The sequence below is a fragment of the Drosophila nasuta genome, chromosome 2L (assembly GCF_023558535.2).
Source record: "Drosophila nasuta strain 15112-1781.00 chromosome 2L, ASM2355853v1, whole genome shotgun sequence".
Lineage (NCBI taxonomy): Eukaryota > Metazoa > Arthropoda > Insecta > Diptera > Drosophilidae > Drosophila > Drosophila nasuta.
This window is the reverse complement of record NC_083455.1, coordinates 18705051-18721070: the sequence shown is the minus strand read 5'-3', so window position 1 is coordinate 18721070 and position 16020 is coordinate 18705051. Positions and strand designations below refer to the sequence as shown.

At 40.3% G+C, this 16020-nt stretch overlaps 1 protein-coding gene across 2 annotated transcripts in view; it reads left to right on the top strand.

Annotated features, from left to right (window-relative positions):
• The window catches only part of LOC132795219 (protein Wnt-4), a 110498-nt gene that overhangs the window by 24619 nt on the left and 69859 nt on the right, over positions 1 to 16020 (top strand). For both annotated transcript variants that reach the window (XM_060805824.1, XM_060805834.1), the window contains exon 2: positions 615 to 645. The gene's annotated coding sequence lies outside the window, so the exon portion shown is untranslated. The remainder of the gene's footprint in view (positions 1 to 614; positions 646 to 16020) is intronic.

Sequence of the window (16020 nt, the reverse complement as noted above, 5' to 3'; positions counted from 1 at the left end):
GTGTTTGTATTTCGGGGAAACGATTTCATATTGTGCCACAAAGCTCCTCACAAAACCCAAAGAAGAACAACAAACAAAAACGTCATGTTATGAGCAATTAACGTAATTGGAAAATGGCATTGGAAGAAGTGGAGCGCATTCGATGTGCTGCCCTACTTCAAATCTACTTCTGAGGCACATTGCGATCTAATACAAAATAACAGTTAGAAATGAGAGTGTTTACTCTCCGTTATGGCAAACTACTGTGGGGATAATATCTTATCCGCATTGTGGTGTGCCATATTTATGGAGAATAATAAAACTAAGTAGCAGTATAATTTAATTTAATTGTGAAATAAAAATACTAAGAAAACAAATTAAGCTAGTCGAGCAATGAATACACTTTCTTTTATATTTTTAATTTAAAGCAAGATAATTTACAATTTACAAAAATAATTAAGCAAGAAAGTTTTTTATGTACAAGTACTTTGATCGAAAAATTCATATGATGTACACTTTTAAGTTTCAATATAAAAAATATGTAAAATATTATATTATCATTATTTTCTCTTTAACTGAAAGTTTTCTGTTTCTAAAATTACCCGTATTAATGAATTCATCATGTTTCTTTACAGTTGGCAATGCATCTTCCTTTGATCTCTTCAGGTAAATACCTTAGTTATAAAGAATCAATCTCTAAAAACTTCTATCATTGCGAATGATATTTTTCCTCGAATTTTAGGAGATCACACAGAATTTCGCTACTATGTTTTCCGTTATTTAGATATTGAACATTTTCCTTCTGAAAGTTGAGTTCAAATTAAAACTCTTTGATCACAATTAGTCTGAAATCTCAATTTTTAAAGCTGACCAATTTACGATTCGCAAAAATAATTAAACAAAAAAGGTTTTTATGTGGAATTTCCTTGAAAGTTTCGTTTAATCGAACAATTCGAATGTAGTTCAATTTTAAGTTTACACTATGAAAAATAATTTTCTTCGCATGCTTCTTAAGAATAATAAAATAATATAATTAATCTAATATCATTTTAAAAGAACAATTTATTTAGTATAATGATCTATAACAGCCCGGAAATATGCAACACTTCTTGTTGCAAGTTAGACAATAAGTTGGAGGCGTCTCTCACGCTAAGATTGCCAGTAGAACTTTCTCAGCAATTTTTTGATTGTAATTAAAAACGCATAAAATTTAATACATACAAACTGCTGCAGCAGCAGCAGAAATACACAACATTGTTAATTTCTCGGCACATTTTAATTATTTACGCAATGTTCTCTCTTCATAATTCAATTGCTTTTTATTGTGTATTGTGCGCAGCGTCGGCAGCTATAAAATCTTATTAAATTAATTGGATTTTTAGTTATGTTTCTTGTAGAAAGTGCGCAGGAAATGATTCTCGAAAAAAAAACACAAAAAAGGGAAGAATAAAAACTTAGTTTATATATTATTCGGGCTTTTATTATTATTTATTTATCTGCTTTAGCACCCATTGTTGCTTAAACAATTAAAAATAAAATACAGAGCAACAAAATACAAAAGCCACAAAAACAACATTCAAAACAACTGCGCGACTTTTTACGAGCGATTCAGTTGATTTACTAGTCAGCAGCTCGCCGTCTCCTCAAGCTCAGCATTTGCGCATGTGTGTAAGAGTGGTATGTGTGTGTGTGTGTGTGTGTGTGATGACAGGCGTGTTGAAACGGACAGTCAACGGCGGCGTGCTAAAAGAGATTTATGCTCATTTTGTCAGCTGCGCGGCTGCTCACTCACACAGACAGTCGGAAGGGGGGGAGAAGATGCTGCTGTTGCTGATGGTGATGGTGATGCTGCTGAATGGTGGACTTCAAGTTCAAGCTTCAACTCTATGAATTTCAGCATAATTTTTTAGTGGCCACAATAAATTAACGCAGCCAAAAGAAAGCTAAACTGGCTGACTGAAAAGTGCCAAAGTTTAATTAAGCCAAGCAGCAAACCAATTCCGAGCATGGACAAAAATTCGCAAATTTCTGCGCAGCTCATCATAAATTGGCCTTAGTGCTGCCTGCGACTGTCGGACGAGTCAGCAAAAGCAAAAAAAACAAAACAAAAAACCGATCAAAAACAAAAGGCCGCACGTTGCTGCCTGCCTCACAGCCTCGCTGGCTGCCCGAGACTGCCTTGGATCAGGACCACCAGAGATTCTCCCCCCATTCGTATCGATCGTCTGCTGGGGGGCTTCTTCATTTAATTTGCTGAACAGGTTTGTGCACGCTCTTCACCCCTTCAACTTGCAACTCCGACTCCGAAGTTGCCTTCTCCTTTAGTTTTGTGCCTTGGTCATTGGCAACGTCTTGGCCCGGATTAAGCGATTAAACAAATTAAAACAAATTACTTTTTTGCACCCACCACAGCGTCGATTGGCATAAAATTAATAAAAATTTGCCTGACCTGGCGTTAACTTTAAATATGTCACAGGCATTCGGGATAAAGACGCTATAAATTGGTTGAATGCATCGCGAAATATGCAGCTAAAATTAATAATAAATTCATTTTTATGAGAATTTTTTGTAAGCTACAGTGAAAAGCGATAAATGTCACGCATTGAAGAGAATCTAGTTGATATGAATGGCTTTGATCTGATTGAGAATCTTTTTCCCCCATTCAACTGTCTCTCTTCCCATTTCGTCATCCCTTCTGCTTGATATTTCAGACACCCTCTTCTTCTACGGCGTGTGCTGCTTGCTCTGTTATACTCTGTTTATATTTTGTCAGCTCATAATTTGTTTTTAGTTGGAGGCAGCGCTTTTCCTGCCTGGCGCCCACAAATTATGAGGCCCAAATGGCAATTATAATTATTGTTAACGATTTGTTTATGCAGCATTAGTTGGCGCGTTTAGTTGTAGTATTGGCAATGCCGAAAAATTTATTTTAATATTTATGCAGCGAAGTTCATTAAAACGCAAATTTACGATACGCCTCGAGGCTGAGGTTGCAATTCGATTTGGTATTTTTGGGCATTTCAAAAGCAAAACTTACAAATTTATAGCAACTTTGGCTGCTTGGCAATTGTTAACAAATTTATGTGTACCTCCACAAAAGTTGATATTGCGTATGCGCCATGTGAGTTGTGGTGGGTGTGGATTGTATATACTTAATATAAATATTGCGCATACGACGCGGTGTTGTTGCCAGGCACGAGTATCAAGCATCACCTGCTGCATTGATCTAATCACTTAAATGAATTACGAGAATTCACAAGATTCGACATCAAGGCGAAAGTTGTCGAGTTCATTCATGTGATATTTTGGGTGACTTTTTATTGCAATGCTAATTGATTGAGCGTTTGACAGTCATCAATCTGAGTCTGAATGGATTTGATTTTCTTCTGTTTCGTCTACATTTATAACAGTACTAATTAATGGATTTTCTTGTGATGTGTCACGTGCTTAAAATGGGTCATCCCCATGTAATTAAGTCACTTTGAGTTGTTAAGTGCTTAAATTGTTGATTGATTAGTTTCTACAACGAAATTAACAAGTCCCTGATTGAACCACACTCGACTGCAAATTGAAAGGCAAACAAGAATTCTTTTGGGACAAAAATAAATGCCGGAAGTGCCGCATTCTATTCCAAATAGTCATAGAAAAGGGGCAAATTTCTTTGCTACTATTTCTAATCAAAATTTATTTCCCTTGAACATTATTCATCACTTATATCTCCGCTATATAAATTTTCTTTATCACGCTGTTGCCATTCATGTTTACTTGAATTTTAATTTGTCTTTGCTGTCAACACTAATTTGCACTCCATGGCCAGATTGTTATTATTACTCACCAGCTGGTCACCCATGGTCGCTTATTGTTTCCTTTTTTGTTTTTGGTTGTATGCTTTTCCATGGTCATACTATTCCCCAGAGTCTTGATTGTTTTGTGAATTAATTGTAGCATCTACTTTGCATATAGTTCAAGTTAAGTTTGCATTTTTTCTTAGCTCTTTGTGTAGTAGGATGTTTCGACATTAACAACAATTTAAGCAATGTTAATCCGCTGCATTAAGCTTACCTCTTGTGTTGCATAGTTGATAATTAATTGAATTAATTTTGTAGTAATTAAGTGACCTGATTTAACACCACAATGACTAAAAACTGACTTAAGGCAGTTTGCGGCCACTTTAAGTGACTTTCTGTTGTTGTTATTTATTTTTGTTTTAGTTGTTTTTGTTTTTGTTGCTGTTGCCTGTCAATGGCACTCAGTCGCTGAATGCAGGGCATGTGCTGCATGCATTTAACTTTAACATGACAAACCGCAAACTCATAATACAACATTGGCGACATACACAACAACAACAATGAGAGCAACAGGTTTCAAGTTAAGCAACCACAAAGTCACAGGCCACAAGCTGAGGGCTCGCTTCAGTTGATGAAGCTTTTGCGACTTGGAAGATGGAGCCGCCACAGCACCACAACAACCGCAGCAGCCACAGGCTGTGTTTTTGAGGTAACCCTCCCGCGTACACATCGGGAAACTGTCGCCAGCTGGCCCAGCGATTCATAATATCATATTTCACTTCCTTCAGGATATCATAAAACTTGGCGCATTGCATTTGCCCGTTGCCGTTGCCGTTGCCGCCGCCGTTGTCAACATTTATTGAAAAGTCGTGCCGATTTTATAGCCATTTTCACTGGCCAATGTGCAACACAGCAACAGCAACAACGAGCAATGCAATGCACTGGATTGGAATGGAATGGAATGGAGCGCCACAGACTCAATCCAGTCTCTGTTGAACTGGACTCTCTTTTAGTTTTGTGCTTAGTTTTATGGATTCTTATTTCGCAGCTATTTATCTCGCTTAGTTGGTATTTTGGCGTAGATTAAGTGCACTAAATACCCATTGCCAGCAGCAGCAGCAGCAGCAGCGGCAGCCAAAGCAGCAACCACAACAGCAGCGCACTAGAGCAAAAGTCTGTGCTGTGGCAAACAGACACAGACTCACACAGACGTGCCACAGACAGCGGCGATTGGAACTGGACCTCTCTACAAGACTGCAAAACGAACTGCTACGCAAATACTCGTAGCATATTCGAGTTGCATTCGTTTATTTATGAGTTAATATACATGAATTATGACATCAAAGGCCCCACAGCAGACTGAAATCGAAAACGAAATCGACTTGTGCCGCATGCCCCATGCCCCATGCCCCATGCCCCATCATGCCCCATGCTTCCCATTTGAAGATCAACAACATTTTTACTGAAACCCACCACTTGGGATTGAACTGTTTTTTTTTTTTCTTTTGTGTTTGGGATTGCTTTGACTTTTGGGCTTGCGCCTGGGCTTTGAGTTCATTCTGTTGTTGTTGTTGTTGCTGTTATTTCTCTGCTTCTTCGTTTTGTGATATTTGGCAAAACGTTTGTTTTGACACGCCGCGTGTCTAACGGGGCGACTTAATTGAGTTTCTGGCCGGGAGCTGTTCACTGGGGAGGGACCACACGCAAAACTACGAGTTGCTCCCCAAAAAAGTAAAACAAAACTCTTTGTGCCGGAAACTCGGCACAGCTTCAATCCTCAGGTTGAGCTTCAGCTGAAGGTTGTGTGAAAATCATCGCTGCGATGACCCACAAGTTGATGCTTGGGATTTTGGGGAGTCTTCTGCTGAGGCTGCTGCTGCTGTGTCGAGGCATTTATTTTCAAATAAAATGGAATATTGTATGACTAAACGTCAGCATGCGCAGGCAACAATAGCGTACAACAACAACAATAACAACAGCAGCAACAACAAACTATTACCAAAAATTTTCGAGCTTCTGTTGCGGCTTTGCGGTCGGTCTTCAAGCGAAGATCAGAGCTGAGCTCAGCTGAGTTGAGTTGATCGCACGGCGGCCTTTGCCTTTTTTAGGAGCGCGTCTCGACTTGATCTCGAATTGGACTTGAATTTAAAGACACACAGTTGATGCTGTTGCTGTTGTTGCTGCTGCTGTTGTTGTTGTTGTTGTTGTTGTTCTCCTGGTGCGTGTGGCATGTTGCCATTTGAGTTGTACATGTGTTTGCGGCTCTTTTGAAAGCTACAAACTTAGCTGCTTCTTTTTCGTAGCTTTTGTTTTTCTCATTTTTTTTTGGCTTTTTTGAGGGTTTGCTCTACTTCGTGGGGCAATTAGTTACAGCTGCGAGCAACGGAAGGAAGTATTAGTCAGAAGTCTGTGGCAACATTCAAGGGCAGCGGCACGTGGAATGCTTATGAGTATTTCGTGAATCTTTGAAATCATATCGAAATGAGTCAACGTCTTGGCTGCCGCGATGACGTCGTTATTTTTGGCCATTGTGACGCATGCGCAGTGGGGCAAAGGATTGAACTTTGATTTGGAGAAGAGTCTAAGGAGTTTATACGTAAGCAATTGAAAATTGAAAATAAAGAGCGGATTGAGGATTCACATTTGATATAAAGAAAATATAAAAGTTAAGTAGTTTATTCACAAATATAAAATAAAGAACAAATGAAGTCTACAAAATTAAATTTTAAAAAATGTTACAAGATTTTAAATCACCTTTTATAAGATAGCAAATATCTTTAAAAATTTGATTTCATTACATAATTTACTGTTCCTGCTTTTTCTTTTTAACCTATATAATTACTGATGTGTTTTATGGAATGTGCAACCGAAGGGACAAAAACAAGTTCGCTTTCATCATCGATTTCACGTTTTATCGATTGCATTTGTCAGTCTAGATTTGGTCTGAAATGCGCATATTGTGAAAAACCGCAAAAACCGTCAACGTTAGGACAAAATGCAATGCGAGGTTTCTGTGGTCGTCGCTTTGGCCGCGCAGATTGGGTTACAATTTCCCCATAAAAATGTCGAAAAAATGCGCAGATGAACCCTTTGCTGCGCAGTCCGCAGACTTGGAGAAAGATTAGATCTGCCATGCGCAAAAATATTATGATGCGGCGACCGCAAACAAACAAAAGCCAAAGTCGACATATCACAAAAGGGCACAAACACACACAAACAGAAACTCAATGATTATAAGAGAACCCAAGCGAAATGAAACTGGATGGATGGCTACCAAAAATCTGGCTGCTGAATCATAGAAACATAAGCGATTATAAGCGATCGCCGAGATAGCCCATAAACTCCACATGAATTTAATCATAAAATACAAAATACAAAAAAAGAAAAAAGAATGTGCTGAAAAGCTTAAAGCGGCAGTTGGATAACTTTTATTTTGTAGTTTTTTGCTAATTTGTGCAGGGCGACTGCCAGTGGGCATTAATGTCGCTCAACTGTCGGTTGCCTGAAGAAGGCTGGCAAACGAAAAGCGAGAGCGATCGAGGGCCCGATCGGTCTAGGGCGATCCTTCGTTCGATCCAATGTCGGCTTAGGCTTCGAACTACATACGAAATCGGTTGACAAAGCGTTTTGCAACTGGAACTTGAACTCGAGCCGAATAGGGGAGAGCGAGCGGAAGGGAGAAGGGGTTTGATCTGTCTGGCAGATGACTTCATTCGCATTTTGTTCGCAGTGCCAATTTATCGATCAACACGCTTAAGCGCATTTCTCGGGCAGTCGACAACAACGCTGACAATCGCGACATTGAGGGCTTTAATTTGACTCTTCTGCTGCTGCTGCTGCTCCACGGTTGCTGAGCTTGATAAGCTTTATTGATGCGATTAGCGAAATGAGCTTTGCCAGCCCCATTCACAGGGAGAATTCAGCCCTTCCGTTCAGATAAAACAAAACCTAAAAACCTAAAACCGACAACTGACATTTCTCATTAACAGTTTCCCTGGTTCTGCTTATTTTTGGGCTATTGGCTTGTTGCACTTTGTCAATCGTCAGCGAATGAAGTCAGCTATAGATTTAGTTTGACAAGGGCTTTGATTATGGTAGTCTCAAATTTTGTTGAAGAGCTGCATGTGCTGATATCGGGTGATCATTTTAAGAGCATTACCAATCAAGCTGCTTTCGAAAATAATACGAATCAATTGATGACAGAACAATCGAATTAAATGTAAGAATATGATGAGGGAAATAAGGATGCTAAGAAAAGTGATAAAGGAATGTAATTTATAGAATTATATAAGCATAAGTTATCTGAATAATTGTTAGATTTATAATAATGTAAATTTATGCTTTAATTTCAATTCTATTCTTATCGCCAAAATAAAAAATTTACTGAACTATCGAATGATAGTACTGAATGATCATACTGAACTATATGATGAAGGAAATAGGTATGCAAGGAATGTACTTAGAGATCTAAGCATAGGAAATGTTCGTTTTTAATATAATCTTTTTGTGTAATTCCTATGAGATCTTACTAAGCAAGTAATAGCAAGGAAGTGATAACAGAACAATCGAATTTAGTGTAAAATATGATGATACATTTCTTTGATAGACTCTAATCGCAAGTCATTTAGAGAACTTATTTAATTGGAAATATTTAAGAAAATATTATCAGAAACATTACCTTTTTATTTAGTTATTATTCTTATTACTACACTTAAAACTGCAGCATTAATTTCAATATTTGCTGCAATTTGCAAAGTGTCACTAATAAACATTAGTGCTGCTCATCCTCGAAAGCTGCATCGGCTTAAGACACAAGGCAACAACAAAGGCCAGCGCCAGATTACTTAATTCCCAAATTGGCCTTAATTCACGCGCCAAAGTGTGTTAAATTGGCATTGGAACTGAGACTGAAACGGAGATGGAGATGGAGATGCAAGACTTGGATTGGGATTGAGACTGGAACTGAGACTGAGACTCAGACGATGGACGATGGACGTTGCGGGGGCGACTGAGCTTCAGTTTTTTGCTTTTGTTGTTGTTGTGTGTGTGTGTTGGCTTCAACTACAGGTTTAGCATATGCCACCCGTGACTGGCCGTGAATGCCCGTGGACTACCTGGAGCCGAGGCCCGAGTCTGTTTCAGCTTCTTTTGCATGGCCAATCAACGCCCAGGGCGCTGTATCTGTATCTTTTACTCGCTGGCCAACTAACTGAGTGTTGTGTGTGTCTGTGTGTGTTAGTGTGTGTGTGTGTGCTTTGATGACTACTATCTGGATGGGGCTGGCAGACGCATCCGGAGGTCTGGCATGGCCAGCGAATGAAGACGTTTCGTGACTGTGTCGGCTTTTGCTTGGTTTGGTGTCCAGTTCAGTTCAGTTCTGTTCAGCTCCTGAGACTCTCCAACTTTGAGAATCTGTTGCTCTTCATGCTTATTATTGAACTCAATTTTGTTGGCGCGTGTAATTTGCCATTGCCTTGAATTTGGCATACGAATTTGTTGCGCCGCCGCCAAACAAATATTTGTAGAAACTGAAAGAGTGAGAAAGAGAGAGAGAGAGAGATTTCAACTCTCTGCGCATTGTTGCATGTAGCAGGGCACTTCCTTCCTTTCAGCTGGCTGCATTCAACTTGAACTTCATGTGCGTTCCTTCAACGAGTATCGAATAACACAACACACACACACACATTCGCACACACAACATAATTAATAAATACCATCAACATTGATTAACTCAACTAAGCTAATAAAATCATTTGTCATACGACTGAACCCCGGACTCGACTAGTTAACTGCTTGCCTCTCCTTCTTACCTTTCCCCTTACTTCTCCCCGCCCGCCCCTTGGTGCTGTTGTTACTCGTGCCTATTTCCAAGCTGAACGCCTCCTTATGGAGTACATAAAAATCGCGTGACTAATTTTGAAAATTAAAGCCAGCACAGAGTGTAGAGCAGAGCAACTGAAGCTGCCCAACGAGCGTGTAAATAGCGCAAAAATTAATCAGTCGAATGGAGCGGTGAAGCAAGGGGGAATTGGGGGGCAAATGTGAAGTGAAGAGTTGGAGACAGGAGTCTAGAGAGTGCACTGAAGCAGCGACTTGAAATGAAAAATCTGAAAACCCGCACTAACAAAGCAACAAATTGAAACTAAATACTTGCAGCTTGCAGTTTGCAGTTTGCAACTTGTTGCATCTGTGGCTGCAACAGGATGATGCCACAGTCCAGGTCCGAGTCTGAGCCTGGCTAGCAAGATAGCTGATCGTTTGCCTCTGTTCATTTAGCTTGAAATTGTTGCAATCAGTGCTGCGGCTGCTTTTAATTGCTTGAAAGAGACTTACTGCGAGAAAGAGACAGGGAGAGAGGGAGATATAGAGAGAAGCAGAGAGAGAGAGAGGAAATCAGCACAGCTGCGACAAAAAAAGCGACTTGCCAAATGCCAGAGATGCCGCGCTCTTGAGCCAAACAGTTGAGCGGGAGACAAGGCGACGACTTTTGTCTCATGCGGAAATCGCAACTCGATGTCCGTGTCCCATTGTCTCCGTAGTCTCTGCGTTGTCTCCGCGTTGTCCCATTGCCAATGGCAACCCAAATGCATTGGACTAGCGTTGGTCGAGGCAGCAAAGGAAATGCCTTAAATCAATTAGTTGAGCACTAATTGCCCCAATACCTTGTGGCATAGTTTGCCATTTGCTCAGCACCTGTTCATGCCTCGCCTTTGGCTCTCTTTGCCGTTCACCTTCCTCTCTCGTTGTCTTCGCCATAACTGGCTTAATCTCAGCGCGCAAATTCCTGCGGCCTTCTCATTGTTTGACGTTGCTGTTGTTGTTGTTGTCTCCTCGCGTTGTTGTTATCTTTCTCACAATCAAGGTGCACCAAGCCGAAGAATATCCGAACACCGCCACAAACTCTGCCGCCACCGCAGTCTCTACCTTCCCATATGTATGTGTGTGTGTGTGTGTGTGTGTGTGTGTGTGCAGCCAACAAGTGCAAAAAACTGTCTCAAGTGCCTCGCAGTGGAGTGCCCCAAGCAAAAGGAAAGGAAGTTGTCGAATGGATCTTCGGGCAAGTGCCTGATATGAGAGAGCTTTTTGTTTGAGATATGTAAAACTTCCTGTAGTCAAGTTTTTTTCTTTTATGATTATTATTTTTTCGGGGCGTGTCCCCAGCACAAGATCATTATCGGTTCTGTCAAGTTAAGTAAAGATAAGCTGAAATCATTCTCATAAGGTAGACTTGATTTTAGTAAAATATAAGAGAGCTAATTAGTTAATGTTTCACAACGAAATATATGAAAGTTTCTTATTTTATGAGAAAATTCTCCTAGAATATATTTCGGGATTATCTAAATTCAGTTTCATTTCTTAACTTTATAAATTAATAACCTGGGAAAGGGGACAAGGGACACATTCAAATTTAATATTGACCACAAATTGCTGCTCATTTTAGAAATAAATTCATTAGGAATTCTTTGACTACAAATTAATTATTTTTATTCTGTGTTACTACTTTAATTTTTCTTAAGCATATGAATTTATTGTCTACTAAATGAGACATCAAATGGGTTCATTTATTCCCCTAACGCTGATAGCATTACAAATGACATTATGAAATCATAACGATGACCTCAAAGTTTCCCTCCTCTTCGTTTGTTTTTTTTTGGCAAGGCCACAAAAACAAACAAAATGCAACTACAACGCATAATAAAGCAAAACCAAAAATCCAACTCCTTGCGCTGTCCCTAGGAAGGGCAAGCGGGGTCAACGCAGAAGGCAGATCGACGGGTTCGTGGTTCGTTTAAAGGGCAAGCAAACAAAGGACGGCGTTGATGTCGACAAGCCAAAGACTGGAGAACGGAGAGGGAGGAAGAAAGAGAGGAGGACGCACTATGGACACAAAAGCGCCCCGATGAGATGATCGCTGAGCAGTTAAAGCGAGTCTCATCCACACAACAACAACAACAACAACAACAACAATTCGAGCTGAAAGCTTTCGCATCCGTTGTGATTTTGTAGTGGGCACCCAGGCGCAGACATACCAAACATAACCACTGATCCTACCACTTCCCCTTCTCCTCACTGAGTTATATGGACAAACCTGACGCCCATTGCGCGCGCACCTTTGGAATTCGGTGGCCGCGAACGCTGCATAATGGAAGCCAAATGATGGGAAACCTTTTGCCGCAGCCACAAGAAATACTCGAAAAAAAACACAGACACACTCAGCAGCAGAGAAAAAGCAAAAAACTAAAACTAATTAGGCAAAAAGAAAAAGACAGAAACGAGACTAAATGAAAGTCGAGTACTTGTTCGATTTGACTTTGAACCCGATTGTAACTCAATTATGATCACTTGGCCACCCAGCAAGCTCAGTCCATTCACTCCCCTCCGCATCCGTGTTTCGAATCGTTCGCCCCCGTCGCTCTCTTGGCCCTCGGCAGCTGTCGCGTCTTTAGCCAAAAATGGTAATGTTTACATGCGTGTCGCGCACTGTGGCAAGCACAATGTGGCATGCATTGTGATATGGGGTCCCCCATTGGATGTGCCAATGTCCATGTATGTGTTGGCAACACTTTTTGCGTGCTGTTAATTACATGACCATGGCAAGGCGGTCGAGTCAGTTAGTCAGTCATTCAGCAGCAGAGGGACGAAGGGAGGTGCCACAAGGTGGCTCTATATCTCTCGCTCTCGCTCATTCTCTCTCTCTATCTAGTCTAGTCTCTGTGGTCTCAGAGGGTCTCCGTTTCTTGGTCGGTGGTCTCTGCTTGGTCATTGCTTCCTGGTAGTTCAACTTGTCGCCAGTTGTAAACAGTTAACAGCAGCAGCAGCTACACAGCAGAGCAAGCTGATGATTGATAGCCATACGCACAGGCAGCAGCACTCCAAAGCGAGTAGGCTACAGCTAAAGCTACACTTGACAAAAGTGTCAAAGAATTTGAATCGATTTTTAAGATCTTCATAAGTGTCACAAATATAATTCATTTGATCATATTTCATCAAAATACTGTTTATAGTTTCATCTACTACATTTCTTGAAATTCTATACAAAAGGAGATGGTTCAATTCTTCTTGAGCTTTTAATATATTTTATCTATAAAATACTGTTTTTATTTTTATCAACAAATAAATGTATTATACAGAACTGAATTAAAAATTTTTTTTTAAATATTTCCTGAGGTCTTTTTATTAAATTATATTTTGTCTCTAAAATACTGTTTATATTTTCAATACCATATAAATTTATTGAATTCCCAAACACAACTAACATTAAATTTTTAACTACTATTTTGTTTTTTATTCTATTTAAGTGAACTGCAGCTTAATGACGATTTTTACAATACAAGATAAAAATGCATGTAAATATTATAAATAAATTTGCTCCACTATTTTAGTTTTCTAAATTCATTGAATTTGATTATATATTTCGGATTATAATATCATTTTGAAGAATCAAATTTTTTGCTTTGTGTGAAATATATTTAATTAAACGCACCACCAAACGTATGTTAAATATGCGTGAAAAATGTATGATATTATTTTAAGTTTAATTGAATTTTTGTGCAAATTGGTTGCCAAGCAAATTGTTTTGCTCAGTGTACTTACTGGATATTTGTCTAATCCATTAAATTCTCACGGTTCACGCCTCGAGCACAACAATTGCCACTTAATTAACACGAACTCCAACAACTTCGGGGCCAGTGTGTCGAAAATTTTTCGGCCCTTTTGCCAGTTGTATGTCTTTTGTTTTGTGGGCCAGAGGTGGAGTAGTTGGGGAAGAAGCGGGGGCAAAGGGAGTGTGGCAATGCTGAAAGTTTTGTCATGCCAAGAGTGGCGCGTGAGTCGCATGACAAGTGAGATTGTGTGGTGCAAAAGCGATCTTGAGAAGCTGCCTGAATGCCTCGCTGCCTGGCTTGTTGACTGCCAGACTGACTGCCTGCTTGGCTCATGGATCGATATCCATGTCGAACCGTTGCATTTGCCAAATCAAACAGCGGCGCAAACGTGTGGCGTCTGCAATTACAACACAAAGAGGCGACTCCAGTTGCGTTTTGAGGCAAGTCGAGTTGAGTTGAGTCGAGTCAAAGCGAGCAACATGCTCCAAACATGACGAACAACAACTGTCATTGTCACATCCACAACAAACTAAACACAAGAGATGCTGCTGCTGCTGCTTCTGCTGTTGCTGCATTTTGATTTCGTATGCTGCACGTTGCCTCCTTCTGTTGCCGCCGCCGTCGTCGCTGCTGCTGCTGCCTGTTGCCAAGCAGTTGCAGTTGCAGTTGCAATTCATTAGGCCGCCAGACCATTTTGGGATGCGCGTGCGCCGCTTTTGGCCGCCTCAGTGGGCCCGCCGTCGAGTGCAACATAATCTTAATCCGCTCGTTAGTTTTATTGATTAGGAGCAATGTCAGACCGTCGACGCAAACGCAGACGACTCTTTGGAGACAACAATTGTCGCCTCGCTGTGCCATATTTGCGGCATCCACAGACTCAGACAATGCCTCCTCTCATCATTCGGTTCTCTCTCGGTTGAGTTCAGCCAACTACAGTCATGCTATGTGCCCCGTGGGGTTATAATGGATAATGGGTAATGGGCAATAGGTAATGGTAATGTTAATGTTAATGGATAATGGTCAAGCCACAATAATTCCCCTCGCACTCGCCTTCCACACCATTCATACACTCACTTGCTGGGCTTGAGTGTGTGCTCTTTGTTATGTGTGTTGAGGCTGTGAATCATTTGCCAGATATTTGAAGCTGTGCTCTAATTACAAATGACATAATGGAGTGAGTCAAAGGGAACTGGCAGGAGTTGAGATATTGCAAAATGGGAAAGTCAATTTTAGAGTTACATAAAATGTTTAAGTAATAAAGCGTACCTATTTATTTTATTGAATTGCAGCGATCAGAATAAAACAAATTTTTCTACTTATAACATAAGAAGTTTTTAGATTCAATAACATTTGTGTAATTTGTGTAAATTTATTAATATTAAAAGCTGTCTATAAAAAGCTCATTGTTTATAAAAACAACAGAAAAACAAACCAAATCTAGTGGAGTATATGCTGGTTTCTTATCTGTATGTTTCAGTTAACAAAAACAAATTGCCAGCGATCTACTAACAAAAAAAAAATTATAGTTCTACCTTCTCGAACTGCTTTTTTAATGATTAAGTAATTTGTGTAACTATATAATTATTAAAAGATAACTATAATTAATCAGAGGTTTGTTTTCATATAGGATCTTGATGTTTATTGCGTTAATTATTCATATGGTCGAAAAACTTTAGTCCAAAAATAACTCCATATGTTAACATACTTTTGTGTTGATTGTTAATCGGAAAAATCTAGGATAACTTCCTCGTCACATTGCGCATCGCACTCCGGATGTTTCGGTTCTGTTTACTTTTTTTTCCCACCCATTTAATGATACGGAATTGCTGCAACGTATCAAAAAGAGCGAAGCAAAACTGTCAACTGAAGCGGACACATGTAGCACGATCACTTTTTACACACATACTCGTACAGATACAGATACAGACTGTAACATCTACTCGATGCTGGCAGATCAGTAGCTGGAATCAGGATCAATGTAAGCCGAGTCACAAAGCTGGCAACAGGCAACTGTTGCTCTTGCTTGGGGCTTGTGCTTGTGGCTGATCGCAGCCGATTCCAATTCCGATTCCGAACGAAGCCAATGCCGATGCCAAAGCCGCCTCGTCTAGATCTGTCGCTGTCAGTTGCATAGTTGTTGCCAAGGCAATTGCATGTCCAATATGCTCACCGCCCCCTTACTTCTCCCCTTTGTGCAGCTGTCCTGTTGCTCCTGCTGTTGCAGTTGCTGTGGCTGCTGATTGTCGCTGAAAGTTGAAAGCCATTCGGTGCTGGACGCTGACAGCGCGGAATTGTCGTTCGCATTGTCAGGGGCAAAGCTGAAGCTGAAGCTGAAGACGACGACGACGAAGACGCTATAGAAGACGATATACAAAAGATGCAACTGTCGTTTTTTTCTGTTGTTGTTGCTCGCTCGTTACTTGTTGTTGTTGTTGTTGCTGGTCAGTCTGACATGCGCAACACAAAAAATGCGCTTGGGAAACTGCCACCGAGCTGCTTAAATCAAATATTGAAATACCTGAAAAGCAACCATGACCCAAGCGACATTCGCTTCTTCCCCTGCCTCAGCTGCCCCGTGTCCGGCTTTAGTTGCCACAACTAATTGCCGCACACTTGAACCAAATAATTGCTCAAATAAATTCCACACT